Source organism: Lissotriton vulgaris, chromosome 3_1 (genome assembly GCF_964263255.1).
Source record: "Lissotriton vulgaris chromosome 3_1, aLisVul1.2, whole genome shotgun sequence".
In the NCBI taxonomy this organism is placed as follows: Eukaryota; Metazoa; Chordata; class Amphibia; order Caudata; family Salamandridae; genus Lissotriton; species Lissotriton vulgaris.
The window spans coordinates 655755507-655777885 of NC_141689.1; the positions used below are offsets into that span (position 1 = coordinate 655755507).

Here is a 22379-nt window from a genome sequence, read left to right on the forward strand (position 1 = left end):
TTTTACTGATAAAACTATAATGCACATAAATGAAAATGTGTGGAAATCGGGGTTTGTTGACAATTTATCATGTGTACATCAACAAGTAAAGTGTCTTGATTTATTGTGATCCTATTAAAATCTTTGTTTCTATCACACTTCCAAATTACAAACAAATGTGCTTCCTTTTTGCATTCCTACCTCCTGAAAGCTTACAGTAAATTTAAAGGTATTTACTTTTTATTGTGTTACAAAAAATGGTATCCTATAGTCTTCTCACACTCCTGGTACCCCCTGCAAGATTGACACATAATTCACTGAATTTTTATTTCTCTGACAGCAAAGTGAGAGGAGTTTGTAAACTCCAATCCCCGTGTAGAAAAAACCTAAGCAGCAATTTATCAGAAGACATACCCAGATATTTGACCTCTGTTTTTAAAGGCACTGTAAACATAAAAAGATAAAAATAGAGTTTAAAGGCATCTTTATATATTGCTTGGGCTTTACCGCTCAACCAGTGGTTCGCGACCCACAGTTTGGGAAACGCTTAACAGAATATTGGCTTTTGCAATGTATGTTGGTATCTTCCCAAACAATAGAGGCTGAGCTCCTCAAAGGGGCAGCGTTGCTCAAGCACAAAACCATTTTTTCTTCACACAATAAGTCTTGGGCACAAAAGGGCTGTACAATCAAAAAATGTTAGTTCCAAACAAAGCACGTTGTCAATTCAGGTCACTCCGTTTGTTGTGATGGATTTTAAAATCATATGACTGTGAGAAGACTAGCGAAATTAACAAAGGAGGGAGGTAGAGTAATGAAGTGTAGTACAAAGCTTTATTTCGATATAGAAATATCTTAAAAGCACATAACAATAAAAATACAATTCATGTTGTTAATAAAAACACTTAATAAATAGTTAAAAAGACAAGTTAAAACAGTATTAAAACATTTACAGCTTTTAGTTAGATAAAAAAAGAAAAACAAGGGATTGCCTGAGAAAGGGTTCATCACATAGCTTTAAATCTGATCACCCACGCCCAGCTAAGAAATTTGGCTACCCCACACGCCAGTACTGTATTAGGGTTAGATTGTAAAATTCTTAGTGCTATGGGTGTATAGGAAAAAACTTTATTCACAACTGCTAAAAGAAGTGAAGTGAGAGGTCCTATCTGTCGTGTTTATGGACATTACCTCATGTGTGCGCACCCACGAGCCAGGTACTTTTTAATTCTTCACTAAAATCCCACCACTCACGTAAATATCCCTATCACTTGCACCACAATAGTCATCGATATCAGTGCTCCCGCGTAGTCTTAGGTCGCAGCACGCCGCATCCCGCTAGAGGGGTGCGAAGACCCCTATGATGAAGCATGACACCAAGGGGCCTTTTGGTGTGTGAGGGGTATTTTACAAAAATCTAAGTGCTCCCACACCCCTGTGGGTAACACTTCTCTGCTAGTAGGATTCCTCTTGTTTAGGTATGTGAAATGACTAGGCCAGTGTGGTCACAAACGCATAAAAAGTATCTGACTCAATTAAGAGGCGGAAAATTAGATGTATATAGAGGGAATAAAACAACTTGGAACAATGTGACAGGTATGAAATGATCAGGGCTACAGCACTACCGGATGCTTATTCAAGTGTTCAAGTAGAAGATAATGGGGCACAAATCGGTCAAGCGTGATGCTTGATCTGTGTCCACGGAGCTCATTAGGTCATCTACAAATGGGACCACCTCCATCTATGAAATAAGAAGAGGATTGAATCTGATTACACAGGGTTCAGACTGGCTTTATTTTCAAAAAATGCAGGTAGTTGTGAATTAATTTCTCTTTCAAGCATTTTGTTAGGGAAAGGTAAAGAGAAATGGGTTTGAAAATTGCTTAAAATGATTGGATAGAGTCTAGATTTTTAAAACTAAGTGTTTCCACTGTTGAGGTACAGTTGCAGGGGAACTGCATAAATCCATAAATAGATGAGACCTTGACTGGAAGACCTTGACTTGATACAGAAAGATAAATATTTAGGTTTACTCTTTTACACTTCTGTGAGCTAAACGCGTTCAGATAAATCATTTTCTTTTTTTGTTTGCATTCAGACACCTTGCTTTTGCATATCGCAAATAAACATACCTTTTTCAAATACGTAAGTAGTAATAAAAAGGTACCAATGATAGAGGGATGCAGGCAGCGAAAAAGAGAAGATGACTTCAAAGAGAACAAGGAAAAGGAAGTCTGTCAATCAATAAGGGGAATTATTTATGTATGTTTGCTGTTTCTCCCAGTGGAGGACAGATCTCTAAGGAAGATGGAAATTCCTGGAAACTCATTTCAGTTTGTTTTTTATCAATGCGCCCCAAATACAATGTATATCATATAGGGGGCTAGGATCGGCGCCAAGATGTACTCCAATTACCTTTTTCTGTTTGTCTAGGTCTTGAATTTTGGACAGCAAAAGGCTTGAGGAAAAAAAAGACCAAGATAGAGCTATTCAGTAACATACAAGTTTTTCATGCGTTTCTTATAGGTGTTTCGAAGTTTTGTTCATCAGCATACTGATCGGACATAGGAAAGATTATATATGTTGCTATTCCCTTGTTGCTACTTGTATACATTTTTCTATATACTTAGTCCATTATTTTTCTATTTGAAATAAAACAGTAGGTGTGGCATCAATTCAAACTGTTCATAGTCACACAGTCAAATATTGTACAGATAGATTCTTGTTTCTTTTTGCCTTGGTCTCATCAGTTGGTAACATATTGAACCTTGCACCCGTAAACCATCTCTTTACTTTATTTTCTTCATTGTACTCAAATATTTCATCATTATCAGAGAATCTTCTGACACTCTAATGCATTGGACAGTTTGGCTGTTTAAAGCTTTCATTTCCTTTCTTACGTTCTCGGTTCAGCACAAGCTATATCCAGTTGCTGTTTTACCCTGAGCCGGCTGATTTATTTCTATTGACGTGAAAGGAAGAATGTCCACATCTAGAAGTCCAGTTTCATGCTCAATCGGTTTTGTCAAACACAAGATGATGATGGTCGGAGCGCTGCAACTTTTCATACATTCACCCCAGTCACAGATCTGGCTAGAATCCATCAACGTTAGTTAGCTCACTTTGCCATCCCAGTTCAGCCCCACCTATATGCAAATCCGTCTTGACACTGGGTCTCATGGAAACAGTCCAGCCTTAACTGCCAACCCAGGTCCTCCCTGGACCAGAAACAAGCATGTGTCACCCTGAGTGGGACGGGTATGCCCAGACGTGGGTCTTGTGCTCTCCCTGCCACTGGAGTCAAGCTATCCTGGCTGATTTAGAGTGAAACCCTGAAACCGGTCCTAGGATGGTTACCATCTGATCACACAACAGAACTCATAAATTGCCTTTAGAATTCTGAAATTGTTTTTTCCAAAATACTAAAAGTCTTGTAGGGCCTTGCTTAAGTCCCATTAGAACTTTAGAAAAATAAAAGTCTCTATGGTCAGGGTAGAGTGTTAGAACTGTCAGGTTAGAATGTCTTAACAGAATCCAGCTATTAGTGAGGATGACACCATGGACCTGGTTGTTGAGGAGCTCGACCTCACACCTTACTTACACTTGTCCTTCAAGGAATTGAGGTCCTTATGCAAAGTTAAAAAGATAATCATGGGCCTGCATCCAACCAAAAAAGGGCTCAAAGAGCTCCTGGCTGAGTATGCGAAAGGCCACCCCTCTGAACAGGGTAACACACAGTCAGAGGAAGAGGAGGAGGAGGATGATGATGGTAATCCTCCCCCCATCTCAAGGGAAGTGAGGGTCTCCATACACTTAACTCCAAGAGTCAGCTTCAGGGAGCATAGGAACCACACAGGTGGGCTAGTCCCCAGAGTACACATTGGGGAGAACCCCAATGAAGAGAACAACTTCTTAGCAAAGTTGGCCAAGAGATCAGGTCTAGAGTCTAGACTCCTGGTTCTGGAAAAATAAAGGAAAGAGATGGGTTTAGCACCTATCTCTGGTGGCAGCAATACCAATAACCAGAATAGAGAGCAATCCTATGATCCTAAAATCCCCAAAGGGATTGTCCCTAAATTTGAGGAAGGTGATGATATCACCAAGTGGTTCACAGCCTTTGAGAGGGCTTGTGATATGAGAAAATTAAAGAAACCTCTCTGGGGGGCAATCATGTGGGAACTGTTCTCTGGTAACTTCAGAGACAGGCTTCTGACCCTCTCTGGGCCAGATGCAGTGTCCTATGACCTCATGAAGAAAACTCTGATTGAGGGATTTGGACTAACTACTGAGGAGTACAGAATTAGGTTCAGGGGGGCTCACAAACCCCAGACCCAATCCTGGATAGATTTTGTAGACTACTCAGTAAAGAAGCTGGATGGTTGGGTAACTGGACACAATGTGCATGATTTTTCTGGACTTTACAATTTGTTTATGTAGGAACACATGTTTAGTAATTGCACAAATGAAAAGCTGCATCAGCATTTGGTAGACCTAGGTCTAATTTCTCCCCAAGAATTGGGAAAGAAGGCAGACCATTGGGTCAAGACTAGGGTGACCAGGACAACCACTGGGGGTGACCAAAAGAAGGTTGTTACAAAACCTCCCCAGGGGAAAGGTGGTAAGAATCACCAAGATAAAAAGTCTGAGCCTTCCGAAGGGCCCCAAAGACCTGTACAGGTGGGTGGGTCCCAAACTACTCCCTATGTGCCTCAGCACTATCGGGGGAAGAACTTTGATCCCGCCAAGGCCTATTGTACTGAAAGAAGTTGGGACATTTAACTGTAGCCAAAAACTGCCCCAACAACAAAGCCCCTAAGGCACCCAGTACAGCTACTCCTGAGGCAGCAAGTCTACAAATGGGATCAGAGGAGTGCCCAGAGCAAATCTGGGAATACACTCAAGCAAGTCTAGTCTCCTTGGGGGAAGTGGAGTGTGCCAATGTAGCTGTGTGGCCACCCAACTTGAAAAAGTATTTGCAATACCCCTACATTAATGGAACTAGGATAAAATCCCTGAGGGATACAGGCGCCAGTGTGACAATGGTGAGCGATATACTGGTTTCCACAGAGCAATACTTGATTGGGAAAACTTACCCAGTCACCAATGCTGACAGTAATACCACTAATCATCCTATGGCTATGGTGGCATTAAGTTGGGGGGAGGCTACTGGCCTGAAACTGGTAGTGGTCTCTCCGAAGTTGCTACCCGACTGTCTGCTTGGAAATGACCTGGAAACCTCAGCCTGGGCTGAGGTTGAGCAAGTAACCCATGCAGCCATGCTGGGTATCCCTAGACTGATGTGTGTGCAAACCTGAGCACAGAGCAAAAAGAAGTGTAAACAAGTAGGTTTGGAGCCTGAAAGTATGGCCCAACCAATCAAGAGAAAAAGCAAGAAGACTGGGGGACCAGCTTCTACACAGCAAAACCTTCAAGACCCCTCTCCTCGGGGAGAGGACTTGGAAACCCTAGAGGGAACTGAGCACATGGAGCTTGAGCCTTACCAGGTTGAACTAATGGGCCCAGGTGGGACCCAATAGGGAAGAGCTGTGCCAGGGTCAGCAAGACTGTCCCACTCATGAAAGCCTGAAGCAGCAAGCTGTTTCAGAAGCACAGGGAGTTGTCAGTGGTACCCACAGAGCTTATTGGGAAGAGGGATTACTGTATGCTGAGGCAAGAGACCCCACTCCTGGAACCACCAGGAGAGTGGTAGTGCCACAGAAGTACAGGGAGTTCCTCCTAACTTTAGCTCATGACATCCCCCTAGCTGGTCATCTGGGGCAAACCAAAACTTTGGAAAGGCTAGTGAGTCACTTCTACTGGCCCCAGATGCACCAAAAGGTGAAGGAGTTTGTGACCACCTGTGTTACCTGTCAGGCCAGTGGCAAGACAGGTGGCCACCCAAAGGCCCCCCTGATACCACTATCAGTGGTGGGGTCCCCTTTGAAAGGGTAGTTTTGGACATTGTGGGTCCACTGGAACCTCCCACAGCCTCAGGGAACAAATCCATTCTAGTAGTAGTGAATCATGCTACTAGATACTCTCAAGCAATTCCCCTTAGGGTTACTACAGCTCCTGCAGTAGCCAATGCCCTCCTGGATGTCTTTACCAGGGTAGGGTTTCCTACGGAGATGGTTTCAGACAAAGGTTCCAACTTCATGTCTGCTTAATGAAGCACATCTGGAAGGAGTGTGATGTGCAGCAGAAGTTCACTACCCCATACCATCCCCAGACCAATGGCCGTGTTGAAAGATTCAACAAGACCTTGAAAGGTATGATTATGGGACTCCCAGAAAAACTCAATAGGAGATGGGATGTCCTGTTGCCATGCCTGCTTTTTGCTTATAGGGAAGTGCCACAATAGGGAGTAGGGTTTTCCCCCTTTGAACTTCTGTTTGGTCATCCTGCAAGGGGACCACTTTGTCTTGTGAAAGAGGGTTGGGAGAGGCCTCTCCAAGAACCCGAGCAAGACATTGTGGACTATGAGCTTGGCCTAAGGTCCAGAATGGCTGAGTATATGGAAAAGGCCTCCAAGAACCTTGAAGCCAGCCAGGAGCTTTAGAAGCACTGGTATGACCAAAACGCTGCACCGGTTGAATTTCAAATTGGGTAACAGGTGTGGGTTTTGGAGCCAGTGGCACCAAAGGCTCTCCAAGACAGATGGTGTGGCCCTTACCCTGTCCTCGAGAAAAAGAGTGAGGTCACTTACCTAGTGGACCTGGGCACAAGCCGGACACCCAAAAGGGTTGTCCATGTAAACCGCCTTAAACTCTATAATGACAGGGCTGACATCACCATGCTGATGGTGACTGATGAGGAACAGGAAGCAGAGAGTGAACCTCTCCCTGATCTCCTCTCTTGCAGCCCAAAAGATGAGTCAGTGGATGGAGTAGTCTTTTCAGACACCCTCTCTGCCCAACAGCAGACTGACTGCAAGCAAGTCTTGCAACAGTATGCTAGTCTCTTATCCCTGACCACTGGTCTGACCAACTGGTGTACCCATGATGTGGACACTGGTGACAGTAACCCTGTCAAGAACAAAATCTATCAACAATCAGAACAAGTCAAGGAAAGCATCAAAGCTGAAGTTAGCAAGATGCTGGCGTTGGGGGTTATTGAACCCTCTGAGAGCCCCTGGGCCAGCCCAGTGGTTCTGGTCCTCAAACCTCATCCACAGGGTGGAAAAAGAGAGATGAGGTTCTATGTGGACTATAGAGGGCTCAACTCTGTCACCAAGACAGATGCTCACCCCACTCCAAGAGCAGGTGAGTGTATAGACAAATTGGGGGCAGCCAAATTTCTCCGTACCTTTGACTTAACTGCAGGGTACTGGCAGATTGGCATGGCTCAGGAGCAAAAGAGAAAACAGCATTCTCCACACCTGATGGGCACTATCATTTTACTGTAATGCCTTTTGGGTTAAAGAATGCCTCTGCCACCTTCCAGAGGTTGGTGAACCAAGTCCTGACTGGGTTGGAGTCCTAGTGCAGCTTATCTTGATGATAGTGCGGTCTTTAGCTCCACCTGACAAGATCACCTGATCCACCTTGGGAAGGTTTTACAAGCCCTGCACTCTGCAGGACTGACTATCAAGGCATCCAAATGCCAGATAGGGCAGGGTACTGTGGTGTACTTGGGCCACCTTGTGGGTGGAGGCCAGGTACAACCATTACAGCCCAAGATCCAGAGCATCATGGACTGGACAGCTCCAACAACCCAGACCCAAGTCAGGGCATTCCTTGGCTTGACTGGGTACTACAGGAGGTTTGTGAAGGGATATGGGTCCATTGTAAATCCCCTCACAGAACTCACCTCCAAGAAAATGCCCAAGAAAGTGAACTGGACTGTTAGCTGCCAAAAGGCTTTTGACACCCTGAAAGAAGCAACATACTCCGCACCAATTCTAAAAGCACCAGATTATTCCACGCAATTACTAGTGAGACTGATGCCTCTGAGCTAGGGATAGGAGCGGCCCTATCCCAGATCAATGAAGAAGGCCAAGACCAACCTGTTGCTTTTATAAGCAGGACTCTACCCCCGAGAGAGCAGCGTTGGAGTGCCACTGAGAAGGAGGCCTTTCCTGTGGTTTGGTCCCTGAAGAAGCTGAGGCCCTACTTGTTTGGGACTCACTTCCTGGTTCAAACTGACCACAGACCTCTCAGATGGCTAATGCAAATGAAAGGGGAAAATCCAAAACTACTAAGATGGTCCATCTCCCTACAGGGAATGGACTTTGAAATGGAACACCAACATCAGTCGTTGTATCAATCGGTTGATACAACGACCGAGAGCTGAAGGGAGACTCACATGAGGGGGTTTTCCAGACGTTTTTAACTTGACCTTACAGCTGATAGGAGACACGGTGGCTGATTAAGGTCCTTGTGAATGGTGTGTCCAACTTTGATGCAGGGGCGAAAAATATTTTGGCCCTGAAGAAATTGCCTAAAAAGTTCCAGGCAATGAAACATGTTGGATTATGGTAAGGGTATGCATATTTAGCAGCCAGCCTAGCTTTATAATTAGATAGGTTGCACGCAATGAAAGAATAAAAGTGCAAGTAGCGTGTACACCTATTGATCTTATTGTACACTATTTAAATATTACTTTTCACTCTTTTCATTGCACTTATTGTTCTGTTGGACACATTTCTTTTTGACTTAATGACCGCCAATGATGATAACAGGGCTTATCTGGTGAGTACCTATCAGGTATCCCGATGGTGGTTCGCCCGTGAGGGGTCATTTTGCCTATGCACATTTTTTTCACTCACAATGTGAATGTTATTGGACGTATTGTAACTTTAGGTATACGCCAGTTTCTCTGTGCATCCACACGGACTGTTATTATTGGGATGGAGATTTTGTTTTATTAAATGGGCAAATTAACGTGATACGCTCTACCCCAAACATATAAAAGATAGGGGAGAAAATTTCAAAATGAAAACCCGCTGTACATGTTCGAACTCGAATTCAGCTGCCTTAAAGAACCGAGTCATGTTGTGCTAATGAGCCATCTTAGTTAGCCATGTGCTTGCCACGTGCTTTCTCCCTCTTCCAGAGCCTTGCACATGCTTAGAAAGGTATAGCTATTAGAATGCTCCTGCTCCTAGTATAGCACAGTCAGGCTATTCTTGCTGATTTAAGGAGAAATATCGCACCTCTCACTTTGTTGAGCAAGCAAATTTTGTATAGCCATATTAGTCCGTAAGCATGCTTACATGTGCCAGGACCTCCCCTTGGTTTTATGCTGACTAATGTAACCTATGCATATATAAGGCCCCTGTTCTCTGTACTCCTTAGACTGGCTCCTACAGTGGCCTGAGGGTTCCGTATGATGCAGTCTCCCTCATCTGAGGTTAATAAAAAATTTATTTTTATATTACAGCTTCTGTGCCAATCTTTTCTTTGTTGGTTTAAAAGGACCAGGTGTATCAGTGAACCACTTCTGAGGTTTATATTTCTTCAGCTCTATCCCTCAGAGTTTTAGAAGAAAAGGTCCGACCAATCTTGCATTGTCTTACCTCATGAGACGGGTGGAGGTAGTAAATACAGTCTACAAGGGGATCATCCACAACGACTCTCTTCCTGCCATAGGTCTTAAATGGGCGAAAGAGGGCTTTCTTATCTGACATGTTGAAAGATCAATCTTCAGGAAAATTACAGAAAGAATTTGAATAGAACTCAGGGAGACTCCATTCACACACGACGTCTGGTGATAATCTGAGGGAAACTGCCTCTGCTAGGAGAGTTCTAGGGGGTGCTAGCAGCTGATTGGCTGCATTCAAAATGTAGTCCTTTTTTAAAAGGACTAAATGTCCTTTAAAAAAAGGGCATTTAGTCTATGTAAAACATGACTCAGAGCCATTCTAGCCTATGGCATTATTCAAATTCTGCTTGATTATGTTACCATGGGACTTCAATCTCGACGACACGGAATGATTCAGGCATGTGAATCTATGAAAGATACCCCAATACTGGACAATAGAGACATTTCTCAAAACTAGGCACACAGGGGTGTCAGAGTGGCGTGCCTCGCATGGAGCTGCACTGTTCTCCGACCACAATGCACTGCAAACCTCAAACTTTGCCTAAAATAGTGCATTGTCCTTGCATTTGTGTGACAAGCGTCTGGAATCTACACGGATCCACAAAATTCTGGCCACCCAGTTTCCCCCCACTTACCCCAGTGAAAACACAATCTCACTTGTGTGGCTGGGCCTCGTGTCCATGAAAAGCACACATCAAACCAAAGTCAATGAAGGGCCCAAGGAGCAACTCTCATTGACCCTGGTTTGATTTGTGCGTTTCAGGGGCACTAGGCACAGCCACATATGGGAGGCCCAAGCCTTAAAACATTTTGGGTCTTCCTCTTGTCCAAGATACAAGAGCAGGTCCAGTCCTTCAGCCCTCTTCTCAGGTCTCATACAGCAGGTTCAGTCTTCTTCTGATATTCTGCAGGATAGGTAATGTTCTCAGGAGGGTACAGGGGATGCCACATTTATGCCTGGCACCAGCTTGTGTACGGGAGTGATTCCTGACTTCTCCCTACCAAGGGGGTAAATGTTTCCAGGGCTTACCTTACACAATTTTGCAGCATTTCCTGTGTGCCCTACTACAACACAAAAGAGGAGGCCTGTCCATGTGTCATCTGACATTTCCTTATGACAGGTTAGGCCCCTTTTAAGGAAACTAGTTTACTGGGCACTGCCAAAATGGTCCCCCTGTCACAGTAATGCAAATGCTACTTACCAGTATGCATCTGTTCTTGGCATGTAGGGCTGCTGACATTCATATCTGTGCATAGATCGCCGCCTAGTGTTGGGTCCGGATGATTGCACATTGTTGTCCTGGAAGAGTCTTCGAAGTATCACGAGATAGGTGGCTCCTCCCCTGGACTACAGTGCGCATGGGCATCGACTCCATCCCCAGATTGTTTTTAGCCATTGTGGCCGAGATGGAGTGAACTTTGTGAATGATGACCATGCCATGAAATGATATGTAAACACTGCAGCTGCTACAGGCGCCGGGGAGGAGGGCGGGCGATATGAATGTCAGCAGCCCTACATGCCAAGAACAGATGCATACTGGTAAGTAGCATTTGCAGTTCGAGGCATGTGGGCTGCTGAATTCATATCTGTGCATAGAATACATAGCAGTCCCTCCATTAGCGGCGGCCGCCCGTGCCAGCTGCAGCAGTTTGGAAAAGTGTCTTGAGAACAGCCTTCCCTACAGCTGCCTGCTGTTTAGAGTGCACGTCTACACAGTAATGTTTAGTAAATGTATGTGTGGTAGACCATGTGGCTGCTCTACATATGTCCTCTAAGGGAATGTTTCCAAGGAAGGCCATAGAGGCCCCCAACTTTCTGGTGGAGTGGGCTCTCGGTGGAATTGTAAGAGTGCGTTTAGCTTTCGCATAACAGATCTGAATACATTTCACGATCCACCTAGCAATACCAGCCTTGGAAATAGCGTTACCTTTGTGGTGTGACGCAAAGGCAACAAAAAGCTGCTTAGTCTTTCTAAAATCCTTGGTCCTATCAATGTAATACATTAGGGCCCTTTTAACGTCAAGGGTGTGGAGCATCCGCTCCGCCAGTGACTCAGGATTTTGAAAAAACACCGGCAACTCAATTGTTTGGTTTATGTGGAACTGAGACACAACCTTGGGTAGAAATTTAGGGTTAGTGCGGAGCACTACCCTGTTAGCATGAACCTGGAAGAATGGCTCTTGGATTGTGAGGGCCTGCAGCTCACTAACCCTCCATAGCGATGTAATTGCTAATAAGAAAGCCACTTTCCAAGTCAAGAACTGAAGTTCGCAAGAATGTAGTGGCTCAAAGGGAGGACCCATCAGTCTGTGTGAAGGATGCAGGGGAATGTGAAAGTATGCATCCTTGAGATCCAGAGTCGCCAGGAAGTCCCCTTGCCGAAGCAGTGGGAGAACCTGCTGCAGCGTGAGCATATGGAAATGTTCTAACCGTATTGGATAAGAGATCTGACCCACCTGTCCGTGGTGATGGACTTCCACACGGGCAGGAACTGCTGGAGTCTCCCCCCGACCGGTGTTGCGTGGTCGGGGGGCAGTGACAAGGCGTCACTGTTTGCTGGCGGTGGAGGACCTGGAGCTGTTATTTCCACGTCCTCTGCCTTTGACGTTGTTGCCACAGTATCCACCCCGACCCTTGTTGGTATATGAGGATTGGGTGTTACTCTTATAGAATTGCGTGGATTGTGACGCTTGACCCCTTGAGGTGCCTCTGTTATTGGAGCGGCGAAAGGAACCACCCCGAAACTGCTGGGACTGCAGGGCACCCATAGATTTAGCAGTGTCAGTGTCTTTTTTCATTTTTTCGAGGGTGGCATCCACTTCTGGGCCAAACAGGTGGTCTGGATTGACAGTTTGGTTTAGGATGCTAGTTTGAATGTCTGGTTTAAAGCCTGATATTCTGAGCCATGCATGTCGGCGCAGTAGAACGCTAGTGTTTATTGCTCGTGAGGCGGCATCAGCCACATCTAGAGCACACTTAATTGAGGCATTGGTGATAAGCTTCCCCTCCTGAATCAACATCTGAGCTGCCTCCTTTTACTGATCTGGTAAGTGCTGTAGAAGGGTCTCTAGAGTGTCATAGTGTGCCCTGTCGTAGCGTGCAAGTAGCGCCTGCGTGTTGGATATGCGCCACATATTGGCTGCCTGCGCAGCAATACGTTTCCCCGAAGCCTCAAACACTTTTGATTCCTTGTCTGGGGGAGGAGCATCACCCGTAGTCTGTGAGTTGGCTCGTTTGCGTGCGTTGGAGACAACCAAAGAGTCTAGTGACAACTGTCCTTTGATATACGTTGGATCAGTGGGCGCTGCCTTGTACTCCTTGTCAATACGAGGAATAATGACTCTTGCCCGGGTGGGCTCCTTGAAAACCTCTGGCGCATGTTTTAACACTCCTTTGAGCATTGGCAATGTCTTAACAGTTTTTTCAGCCACTGAAAAGGTGTCAAAAAGAAAATCGACGTCCACTGGGTCTGCATGGAGGTCGACGTCATGATTGGCTGCAGCTCTTTCAATTAGAGCGTTGAAGGCCGCAGAGTCTTCTGTTGGGGAAGTCTTTGCAGCAAAAAGCTGCGGCTCCTATCCCGAATGAGGGTCCCCAGGGTCGCCCCCGGCAGACCATGGCTCAGTGACATCCTCTAGGTCTGAGTAAACTGGATAAGCATACTCATCCTCATCATCTCCATCACCCTCCCCAACATTAGAATGAGCGGGTGAGAGTTCCTGACTTTGTGGAGATGCAGGCTCCATAGGGGCAGATGCACCCGCAGAGTCCAACTTCTTTTTAAGTGGGATGCGGAATTGCTCCAACGCCGGCTCCGGGGTGATCTTCCGTTTAAGGAGAGAGAGCTTGCCTGTGTTGGCGTCGATGATCACCTCTCGACGCTCCTCCTCCGCCAGTGGTTGGTGGCGCGGGTTTGGAACCACCAACGATGCCTTTGGCTTCGAAGTCAACTTTAAGGGCACTCCGGCCTCAGGTTTCGCAGTGAAAGCCTTCGGCGCCGTCTTCGGCTGCAACGTGAAGAGAATCAGCGCCTTCGCCGGTTTCTGTAGAGGCTTGGGCGGCACAGTGTTCTTTGGCTCGACCGCCGCGGCCCCCTCCCGAATACGCTGAAGGGACTCCGTGACCTTCTTGGTGAACGAGGCGGAGGGACGGACCGGCTCGAGAGAGTCTTCCGAAGCCGGGTTCGAGTCGGCAACCAAGGCTGGAGTCTTCGGAGCCGACGCAGCTCCCCCCTTTGCCTTGTCAAGTGGAAGCGGTGCAGCCAGAGACTTGGGGTCGTCCTGCCGCTTCTTTGGGGCCTTCTTATGGTCATCAACCTTCTTGGTGTCGACGCGACTCTTCAGAGCGTCGACCAACTTCGGCGCCGACGCAGCCGCGTCGGGCGTCTTCGCCTTCGGCTTCGACACCGTAGTCTTCGGATCGGCCATTTTGGCGTGGCTCTTGAGCTCGACGGCCATCTTGGATTTCTTCGGCGCCGAGGCCTCCGAAGTCTTCGATCCAACCAGTGCATCTTGCGCTTTCGGTTTCGATACGGGTGGCGTCGACACCGATGGTTTCACTTTCGGTTTCTGCACCGGGAGTGGTGCCGCACCAATGTCCGTGGCCGGGCCGGAAGGCGGAGCCGTGGGACGGGTATCGAGGTCTTGGGTAAGGCCCGAAGGCGATCCCTCGACCTGGGCCTCATAATGGCGGATGGCCCCGGAGACAGTCTGAGGAAGCTCCTCCTCCGAGCTATCCTCTACGGTGGCAATGGCCCCGTCATCGTCCCCTACCTCCTCGACGACTTCCTCGAACTCCTCGTCTTCCGCGTCGTAGTTTTCCTCGACCTCCGACGCCGGGTCAGAGTCCGAGACATTCTGGATGGTGTCGTCGTCAACATCCTCCTCGAAGATGTTCGCCGGAGGGGGTGCCGAACTCTGGGCCTGCAGTCTTGCGGCCCGGCGTAGCTTGAGAGTCTTCTTCGACCGGAACTTGGAGCAGGCCATACACTTGGCCTCGTCGTGGTCCGGTGACAAGCACTTATTGCACACTGGGTGCACGTCGATGTGCGGGTACTTTGAGGCACACACTGGGCACCTCTTAAATGGACTTCGTTCCATGATGAAGTAGTCTGGAGCGTCGTGTAGGCCCGTCCGCGCCGAAAGCACGCGGAAGGGCAGCAATGGTTCGGAGCCGATGATCAAACAAACCCGAACGATAGACAATACCGACGCGAGTCCTAAAGACCTTTTGGTCTCAAGTAAAGAAAATTAAACAACTATCGATTCCGACAGAGGGAACCGAAACACATCCGAACCCAATGGCGGAAAAAAACAATCTGGGGATGGAGTCGATGCCCATGCGCACTGTAGTCCAGGGGAGGAGCCACCTATCTCGTGATACTTCGAAGACTCTTCCAGGACAACAATGTGCAATCATCCGGACCCAACACTAGGCGGCGATCTATGCACAGATATGAATTCAGCAGACCACATGCCTCGAACCTAAAAACACCTCCCACACTCAAGGCTTTATCTTTGCTCTGGGAGCAGTTTTCACACCTCATTCAGAGCTGGAGCACTCAGAGGGCTGCAGCTGGAGACCAAAGCAATTGAGCCTCCAGATTCTTTTAGGCAGGTAGAAGGTAACTTTCAAAGAGTACCCTTTTCTTAATATTTAAGACAAATATTTAATTTAAAAAAAATCCAACTTCACCAGTGAACTGGGCTTTTAATAAATATTACAAGAAGTCCTAGAATGGCATTTCTAGGTGTTTCCTAGATAAAGATAATATTATTAATTTTAACAGTGCATCCCAGTGTTTTTCTAAACAACAGCCAGCCTTGCTACAGTGAAAGCAGCTTTGAGGTGCTCCTTTTAAATAACTTGGCGCATGGACTATAAGGCCTACTTAGGGGTGGCTTATCAATATTTGAGGGAAGATTTAGAATTGTCACAAGGGTCCATTTTGTCAAGTCAAACTTGCAGTTTAAAAACTGCTTCCATCAGGCTACAATGGGAAGCTTGAAACCATGTTTGCACTGCCACTGGAGCGGATGGCACAATACATGTTTAAGTCCACTGGTGGCATTTAATTTGCAGGCCAAAGGAACACCTCGTACCATATACTAAGGACTTCTGGGTAAGTTAAATATGCCAATTAGGATTGTCAATTTGACCATATTAAAAGGTGGAGCACAGGTACTTTACTTATAGATAGTAGGGGTAAAGTGCAAAGAGTTCTACGCCCAACTAAAACAGATAGTTATAAGTCTGTAGGTACACTATGGAAAAGATCAGCATTTCCTACAGTGTTTCAATCAATGAAAATCCATTACGATAAATATGATTAGAAATCCCATGTGCTTTGAAAATGACATCTAGTATCCCTTCACTTTAATGCAGGACAAGGTACATCTTAAATCTAGAGGAACTGCTACTGAGACTTGGCCCATAAGTCTCATGTATCCCCCATTTGTTAAATATGAAGGGCAACTTTAGGTTGTCTGGCCCCCATCAGGGCATGCATGTTTGCGCTTGCTGAAGTAGTCTCTCAAGTCACTTATATTTCCCAGTAGAAGTTCCAACTCAAAGGCTCAGTGATGACGGAATGCTGTGTGCAGCAACTGCAGTGAATCCTTCTAATGGATTTAATCTACCACCACCTTGTTTTTTATATTGTACAAGGAGGTCACATTCTCCGATCAAATACTGATGGCAAAAGTTTCCTGTTGGGGCTAAAGCACTAAAGATGTTGCCCTCAAATTCAAAGCAATGATGGGAATATGCTTTTCTTGGTTTAATCTCTCTCTGATTTCAAGATCTTCCAAAAGCTCCCCATAATCTACCAGGGAAGCATCTGTGATTAGCACAAGAGCAATTCTAGATAACAAAATGAAAGTCCTTGGACTTATTGGCTACAGATATCCCCTAATATAATGAAGACCAAAGAGACAATGTGATTAGTACGAATAATAGTTACTTACCTGTAATCTGTGGTTCTCCAGTATTGGTGTCTTTCATAGATTCACATGCCTGAATCATTCCCCGTCGTCGGAGTGGGAGTCCCACGGTACATAAAAAAGCAATAATATGCCATAATAAAATATAAAAAACCTAATAATAACCAACCAGGAAGTAAAGTAGCCCAAGGTACAGGAGAAAAAACTTCCACACTCATGACTATCCTATTCATTTTGTATAGTCCAAACTGCAGCCAATCAGGCGACAGCACCCATCAGAAAGTTCTACCCAGAGGCTCAGGATCTCAGATTTTCTCGCACAGGAGTGATGGTAAACCGATCTAGCCTATGAGCCTCTGAGCGGAGGTGGGCGGGTTGCATGTGAATCTATTAGTGAAGTAGTGTGGCTCACTGGTTAGAGGCGGCAGACCCGAGAGCAGAGGACGGCCCGGGACCAGGGTTCGATTCCCGACGCGGCAGGTTTCTGGACCAGGGTCAGCGGCCTTGATAATTCTCTCGCCTCGGTGCCCACTCTGATCAGCGATCACACTCGGCAACTCTGGGCATTAGCTTGCCTCATCTTCAATAACGGCCCCACCAGACCGCCGGGGATGCCTGGTCTCACCCTGGAGATACCCATTAAGGGACCATCTCTCAGGGAAGCCAGGAAGGGTTTCGCAGCGGTCGAAGCTCGGAGGTACCACTTCGGGAGTGATTCCAGCGCTATATAAGCACACAATTAATTAATCAATTAATTAATTATGAAAGACACCAATACTGGTGAACCGCAAATTACAGGTAAGTAACTATTGTTCTTCTCCAGTATGGGGGTGTCTTTCATAGATTCACATGCCTGAATCGGAGTAAATAGCAGTATACACCCATGCTTGGAAGACGCCATTTGTAGCATCAGTTTGTACATATGAAAACCACATAATCATGCAATAAATGACTCATTTCTAAGCATGAAAATTTGCAGTTACATGAGAACGTACATAATAACCAGCATGAATAGGCGTCTGAAAAGCAGTAAGAGGAGGAGGGAAACAGAGGCTCACCTTATCTGAAAAGATTACGCAGAACTGTTTGACCCACTGAAGCATCCGTCCTGCTGGCTGCATCCAAACAATAGTGCTTGGTGAAAGTATGCCTGCTGGCCGAGGTTGCTGATCTGCAGATGTGCTGAAGAGGTACCCCAGCGAAAAGAGCAGTCGAGGAAGACATGGCTCTCATAGAGTGAGCCCTTGGAGCTGCCTGCAAAGGTCTTCCTGCTTGTGTATGGCAAAAGTCAATAGCTGCAGAGATCCATCTTGGTATTGTTTGTTTAGACAATGCATGACCTTGACAAATCTTTCCATAGGCGACAAACAATTGATCAGATTTGCGTATTGTAGAGGTCCTTTGTAAATAGAACTGTAAACACTTCTTGATGTCTAGTGTATGCAATGGCCTTTTCGCAGGGGATTGTGGGTTAGGAAAAAATGTCCTTAAGATGACTGGCTCCTGTGCGGAGCACTACTGAATCGGATGTGAACTGCAAGAAAGGTGGATGGACCGTGAGAGCCTGGACATCACTGACTCTTCTAGATGAAGTTAAAACCAACAAAAGCGATACTTTCCATGTAAGAAATGTTAAATCCACTCTGTGAAGTGGTTCAAAAGGGTGGCGCATGAGTTGCGCTAACACTACATTGAGATGCCACGATGGCGGTGGCCGACATACCGGAGGAAACATTCTGAAAAGTCCTTTAGAGAATTGCTGTATAATTCTTGAAGAGTAAAGTGAAGTGGACCCATCCTGGAGATACCTTGAAATGGCTGCTAGGAAAACTTTTAGAGTTGCGTGAGATAATCCCGATTTTGCCAGATGTAAGAAAAAAGGCAATATCTGATCTGGCCTTGCCTGAAAAGGATGAATCCCAGCCGAGTGACACCAGATACAGAATCTCTTCCATTTAAGTCTGTATATTTTTATCATAGCAGGTGCTCTTGCTTTGGCTAGTACCTCCTTGCAATCTGCAGGAAAATTCACATGGGCGAATTCAAGGTACTCAGGCGTCAAGCTGCTAAATTCAGAGATGTCGGGTCCGGATGGTAAATCTGACCATTCTGGATGGAGAGGAGATCCGGTATTGGGCGAAACTGGATTGGTTCGCTCTCCGATAGGAGAAGGAGCTCGGTGAACCAGTATTGGCGAGGCCACCTTGGGGGCAATGAGAATCAGGCGATACGGTTCTTTCTTCATCTTCCGGAGAACTCTGGGAACCAACGGTATCGGAGGAAAGGTGTAAGCGTATATTTGAGACCAGCTGATCGAAAACGCATTCCCCTGAGAGTCCTTGTGGGGATGCCAGCTTGCAAAGAACAGGCATTTGCTGTTCTTCTTGGTCGCAAAGAGGTCTAGATCTGGATGACCCCACTGTTGAAAAATCCGATCCACTGTTGGTTGATGAAGCTCCCATACGTGGGTGGACACCGTTGTCCTGCTGAGAGTGTCTGCAAGAACGTTTGCCATTCCCGGTACATGGACCGCCACAAGATTGATTGTGTCGTATTGCCCATGCCCATATATCTTGGACAGAAGAGCTGATCTCGTTCCTCCCCGTTTGTTCAAATAGTGCATGCTTGTAGTATTGTCTGTGCAAACCAATACTGTGGCCCCTTGAATGATTGCGCGAAAGGACTTGACGGCTAGGAAGATGGCTCATAGCTCCAACAGATTGATGTGCCAGACCTTCTGTTGAGGACTCCATCTCACGCTGACCCTCAGCCCTTGAAAATGTGCTCCCCAACCTTCAAGGGATGAGTCCGTGATGATTGTGAAGTTTGGAGCATCTTGGAGGAACGCGCAAACCAGTTGTAAATTTCTCCTTTGAATCCACCAGATCAGAGCACCTCGGATGCGAGGGGTGATCCAGATGAGGTCTTCGAATGAGCCTGAGACCTGCAGCCATTGCAGGTTGAGTTCTTCTTGAAGAGGCCTCATCCTGAGACGGCAATTCGGTATCAAAGGAATGCAGGAAGAAACCATTCCCAGAAAAGACTTGAACTGTCGTACTGAAACTGACTTTCTTGAGATTAACATCCGAGCCATGTCCTGTATTTTTTCTGGTCTCTTTTCCGATACGAACGCTCGGACCAGCTGTGTGTCCAAGGTTGCTCCCAGGAAAGCTTGTCTTTGCGACTGTTCTAGCTGTGACTTGCTGTAATTGATGGAGACCCAGGGACTGGAAGAGAGACAGACACCGTTGGATATGGTTGTCTGTGTTTGCGTAAGAACTCGCCTAGATAAGGCAGTCATCTAAGTAGGGAAATATTTGTATTCCCTCCAGCCGGAGGTGTGTTGCTACCGGAGCCAGGACCTTTGTAAACACCCTGGGTGCCGAACGCAGCCCAAAGGGGAGAACCTTGAACTGAAAATCCCTGCCAGCCACCCTGAATCGCAGGATCTTCCTGTGAAGAGATAAAATGGGGATGTGGAAATACGCATCTTGGTGATCCAAGGTGGCCATGCATTCTCTCGCCAAAAGAAGATGCAGTATTTCTTGGAGTGATAGCACCTGGAACGTTAGTTTTCTCAAGTACTTGTTGAGGGCATGGAAATTCAGAATAAGACGCCATTCCACAGACTTTTTCTTCATTAGAAAGAATCTGGGGTAGAATCCTGCTCCTCTCTGTACCTGAGGAACTTTTTCGATTGTTCCTTTTTTAACATCAAATTGATCTGGGAAAACAACTCTTTGAGATGAGTTGTAGGTGGGCCCCTTGGGGGACGTTTGGAGGAAACTTTTCGAATTTGAGGGCATGGCCCTTGGCCACAATGTCCAAGACCCACCTGTCGGACGTTATTGAGGACCATTTTGAGTAGAATTTTGAGATCTTTCCTCCAATTTTTATGTGAGACTGCGGCAGTAGCGGTGGCAGGAGATGAAACTCATTGTCTTTTATCCTTTCCGCAGTAGGCAGGCTTTCTTTTGTTTTGGGAGTAATTAGTGTTGCGCTGGCCGTAAGACTGATAACGTTGGGTTTGGTAACGTTGATTCCCTTGCCTGTAGGAAGACTGCTGATTATAACCTTCTCTAGTAGAGGACGATCCAAGTCCTCTCGCACCTTGAAAGGGCGGCTTCTCCCTTGGGCTGAGTGGTCGCTCCCCAGTGTCCTCCTGTGTCACTTGGTATCGTTACTGCACTGCTTGTTGCTAATCTGCCTAATTATTGCTGCCGCTGTGTGCCTGGTTGCCGCTTTGATAAGTTTGCATTTTTGATTTATAAATCGCCGCTTTTCTGTATTCTGCGCGTTTCCGCTGTGCTCCCCCCTCCGCCTCCATTTTGTGTGTGTTGTTGTTGTGGTCATCTGTAGCCCGCCCCGCCTCCCAGCTGAGACGCCCTCCCACTGACCAGAACAGCGCTCCACCACCGGAAAGCGCCGTGACTCGCTCCGAAGGTGCGCCAAAGGTAAGCCCGTCTACGCCCGTCCGCGCCTGGACCGCGCCCAGCGCCATACCCCCTGTCCCTCGCGCTGCCCAGCCCTCCCGCATTACCTACGATGCCGCCACCCTCCTAGCCCTTAACCCCGGTCGCGCCCCCAACTGCGTCCAAGCCGCTCCTGGACACACCCATGGACACACCCATGGACCTTTCTCTTGCTACTCCTGCAAATTCATCGGCACCGACAACATCCCCGCTGCGACCACACCACAGATTCCCGACCCCAACCACCTACTATGCATCCTGCTCAACACCCGATCGGTCCACAGGCACGCCATTGACCTATGGAACCTACTAGACACCACCTCTCCAGACGTCGCCTTCCTAACAGAAACATGGATGAACGCTTCCTCCGCCCCAGACATCACCATTGCCATCCCGAAAGACTATAAGATCATTCGCAAGGACCGTACCGGCCACACAGGAGGAGGAATCGCTATCGTCCATAAAAAATCAATCCACATCTCAACCAGCTCTGACGCCAATCTCGCCAACTCTGAACACCTTCACTTCCAGATCCACATCGACCCCAAGACCACACTCAGAGGCACCCTCCTCTACAGACCACCAGGACCCCGCGCAAAGTTCAGTGAAGACATCACGGACTTCATCACCCCACACGCGCTCCCCTCCAAAGATTACATCCTTCTGGGAGACCTCAACTTTCACCTTGAAAAGAACAACGACCGCAACACCACCACCCTCTTGGACAACCTCGCCAACCTCGGACTTAAACAACTGGTCACTTCCCCCACCCACATAGCAGGTCATACTCTCGACCCTATCTTCACCTCCAGCAACCACGTCTCCTTCAGCCACATCACGGCTCTCCTTTGGACTGACCACAGCTGCGTCCACTTTACCTACAACAAGCCTAAACTCATCAACCACCCCCAACCAACTCTGCAAAGAAACTGGAACAAAATCACCATCGACCAGATCTCCTCATCGCTCCTTCTAAACACCCCAGCCCACTCTTCTAACCCAGACCAAGCCGCCGCCAACTTCACCCTATGGTTATCCAACAGCGCCGACATCCTAGCACCACTGAAAAAACGTCAAAGCAAACCTGGCAACAAGAAGGCCTCTTGGTTCAACGATGATCTTAAGAAGTCCAAGAAACTCTGCCGCTCCCTTGAGAAGACCTGGAAAAAAGACCCAACCACCAGCACCAAGGAAGCCTTCAAAAACGCCACCCGCATACACCACCAACTAATCCGAAAGGCCAAAAAAACAGCATTCAAGGATCGACTAGACAACAACGCCCACAACAGCAAGGAACTTTTCAACATCGTCAAGGAATTTACCAATCCCTCGGCCAACTCCAACGACATCACCCCCTCTCAAGCCCTCTGCGACTCCCTGGCTCTATTCTTCCACAACAAAATTGCAGACATCCACAACAGCTTCGACAACCAACCCGAAGTC

At 47.0% G+C, this 22379-nt stretch overlaps 1 protein-coding gene and 1 pseudogene across 1 annotated transcript in view; both read right to left on the reverse strand.

Annotated features, from left to right (window-relative positions):
• The window catches only part of CHD1 (chromodomain helicase DNA binding protein 1), a 1544591-nt gene that overhangs the window by 1189123 nt on the left and 333089 nt on the right, over positions 1–22379 (reverse strand). The gene's annotated exons all lie outside the window — the stretch shown is intronic.
• LOC147726886 (uncharacterized) lies at positions 1616–20085 on the reverse strand (annotated as a pseudogene).